Raw genomic sequence first — 3,634 nt, forward strand, 5'->3', positions numbered from 1 at the left:
CAGTAGGAGTCTGGGGAGAAGAGCTTGCAAGGAGTCCAGGTCTCTGCACTCTCCTACTAGCCTTCCCTTTCTCTGTACAAGTTTGTTTCAAACTGTCTAAAATTTTTTCCCAAGCTATATCTTTTGTATTTTATTTTTAATTTATCAAAGGTTCATATAATCCATCAATGATAATATAGATAAAAATATGACCAGTTATTTACATTTCTGGAGGAAAGTTCCAGAATATTTTAAAAATTAAATTAATTTATTTGTATATCCGTTTACATTGTTGTTCATTTTAAAACAGTGTTTACTTTTCCCCTCCCCCAGTTTGCCCAAGCACCATCACCACAATCCCCTTCGCACCTCCCTCCCTCCTTTTGACCCCGATCAGCCCCCCTCCCCTGCAAGATATTTCTGGTTCATAATTTTCTGTTTGTGTTTGTTTTATATTGTTGTTATTTTCCCCTATGTCTTATTTGGTTCCCCTATATGCCTTCTATAAGTGAAAGCATTTGATATTTCTTTTTTCTTCTGACTTATTTCACTGAGCATGATCTCTTCTAGCTACATCAATTGTCTAAAATTTTTAACTGAATTCTTTGCCTGACATCAGGTTTCTTTTCTTTCCTTTTTTTTTTTTTTTTTAAAAGATTCATTTATTTATGCTTACAGAACTGGGGTACAGGCCAGAGGCTCAGGGGCGGTGAGAGGCTTCACCAGAGACAGAGCAGGGAGCAGAGCAGGCAGATCGACGAAGTACACTGCTGAGGGGAGCAGCGGGCGGGTCAGGAGAGGTCTGCTGCGCCATGTGGGTCACCTCTGGGGCAGGTGGGAATTGAACTCATGCAGAAGCGGCTTTAGCTTCTTAGTGCTGTTCTTTAACCTGCTGGGCCACCAGGGAGGGCCCTTTTTTTTTTTGGTGCTCTGCCATCTTATCTTTCTTCACAAGGGTCCATATTTCCTTGCATTTCATACCATTTGGGTGCCCCGCAACCTAAGCTTCCTGATGGGTTTGAGAAGTTATGGTATTCTTGTTGCTAGGATAAGATTGACATTCTTTCTGCCTTTCAGTCTCTAAGGCAGAAAACAGAGTTCTGGCTTGTACATGTTGAAGAGGAATCAGAGAGGGCGATATTTTTCACCACTGGAGTAGGGTATAGCAGAGGGTAGCATTCTCTTGCAGATGCAGGATGTGGCATTCCAGGGCAGGATGGCGATGCTGTTAAATCTCAAGAAGCAGATAGGCTTGAGTCAATTAGCAGCTAACAGATGTGGCAATTCATGGAGGCAAAGTCAGAGCCATGCCTGGGGCCGAGCCTGCATCTCAGCCATGCCGGGCGAGTCTCATAAATGACCTGGCAGGAACCTGGTCCCCGATACACTTGAGGGATGAAAAGGGAGGTGTGGGCGAGTACTGACCTTTCCACAGTGAAAGGCAGCTGGCAAGCGGAACGCTATCCCCTGAGTGCCCAGCAAATGAACCTCAAAATATCTTCTCCCCAACAATTCTGAGATTGCTTTGTGCATGGGAAAATGTCCATCTTTTGATTCTAGTCACGTCTGGATACCTGCCTCTTCTCCCCAAATATTTTTATTTGTCTCTACATTTTGGGTTGCTACTTATGTCTCTGCTTACAATCCCCTCTCTCCTCTTCAGCCCATCCTGTGTCACTGTGTCCCTACATTTTTCATAATATTTCACCGGCTCTCCGTGCCAAGGCAACAGTCACAAATGCAAGTGCCTGAAGGGACCCGTCAGGAAGCCTGACTAAGCGGCAGGTGTGATATACATGACACAGTGGACAGGGGCTCTCAGCGCCAGCTTACCCTGGCCAGGTGACACTACGGGTCACCGCGACAGGTTTTCTTATTTTCCCCTATTGGCTGGAAATCTGGATTTTTGCAATTATTTCCAACTTGCAATGTTGGCAACTAATTTTAAAAAGTGTCAAAATTCTATGTGGACCTAAGAAAATAATTTATAGCTGAATGTGCCACTATAGCTGCTGGTTTGCAACCCTGGTTGGATGATTGGCTCTGCATTTCTCAGCATAATGTGTGGGTCTCGTTACCTCACTGCCCCAGCTGTTCTTCAACGCTTTGTGAACTCACAGAGTCCATGGCTGTGAGTCCATGGCACACTGTGGTCAGTCTCTGTCTGGTGGTGGATCCCTCTGTTTGCAATGACCTGTCCTTCATTTCTCATCGTTCAACCTGCCCTCACTGTCAGCAGCTCCTCTCATACGGCCATTGACAGCTTCACAGATCACTCACCTACCCTTTCTTTGTATTTTTATACTTCATTAAATGGTTTATTGTCTTTTAAAATACTTTGGTGTTCTTTCCATCTTCATTCCGGGATCCTACCTATCTCCTCGCGTATGGTCCTCCCTCCCTACTTCATGAAGCCTAGGACTCGGCATCACAAATCAGAAAGCATCAACCTATCCATCTATGAGTGATGTTTTCCATAGACCATCAATTCACTCATTTAAAGTGTACAGCCCAGTGATGTTCATTATATTTACATGAACTAATTTATTGTTTTTGTTCTATTGACTTCCAAAAAGAATTTGAGGTAGTTTACAAAATTAAATACAGGACAACTAATAAGAACACCACCACTTCCTTCAAAATAGAAATAGATTTTGCTAGGCATGTTTATTTTAGCTTAAGTTCCCTGGTAGAGAAGTAAAAAGGGAAAAGAGTTATATAATTCTCATTGTCTGATAAAACAATGCAGGCAAATTTCTCAAGAGAAATGTCCTTTCCTAGGTAAGAGTCCAAAGAGGACATTTGCACAAAGAGCCATTATATGCAGCTTTTATGGATATACGCAAGAGATTTTCATTTCGAACAATACTGATATTCTCCACTTAAATGAAATTTTGGCTCAATGGACTTGTTGCCAAGAATAAATTGTTCAGTCTAACATTACAATTCAGAACATACAGGTTTTGGAGTCAGAAAACCTTCTGTTTATTATTTATTAGCTGCAAGTTTCTTTGTCTCTACAGACCTGGTAACCTCATCTAAAATGAAGTTAGCAATAGATTTTATATCAATAGATTTTGGCATGAAGATTAAGCAAGAAAGTAAGACTAAGTGGGTACCTATAGGATTTCCCACTGTAAAAGAATCATTTCATCCTTTGTAATTAATACGTATCTTTTGAAGAGTTTTTTTTCTGAGATATTTAAATATCTTGTTTTTTCTCAAAATTTTACCTATGAGTTTTAGCTTCCCTTGATGATTCTAACCCAAATCAGTCATTAGCCAAATGATGAGCTTTTAATATTAGTTTTTCTCTGTAATTATTAACTGACTTTCCACAGTAAAAACTACATTTTCTAAAATTAAAAGAGATCTAAATAAATAAAAGACATCCCATGTTCATGAACCAGAAAAACATAGTATTGTTAAGATGGTAATATTCCCATAAGTGACCTGCAGAGTCAACACAATCTGATCAGAATTGCAGCTGGCTTTCTACTTCCTCTAACACCCCCCAAATTAAGAAACTGTCTCAAAAATTGATATGGAAGTGAAAGGGATCCAGAGAAGCAAGACAATTTATGTTTTCCTAAATTATGTTCTGAATAACATATCACCCTTACCAAAACCAAGCTGTGTTAACATTAGTGATATG

The sequence above is a fragment of the Condylura cristata genome, unplaced genomic scaffold, assembly GCF_000260355.1.
Source record: "Condylura cristata isolate star-nosed mole 26May11 unplaced genomic scaffold, ConCri1.0 scaffold00032, whole genome shotgun sequence".
NCBI classification, from domain to species: Eukaryota; Metazoa; Chordata; class Mammalia; order Eulipotyphla; family Talpidae; genus Condylura; species Condylura cristata.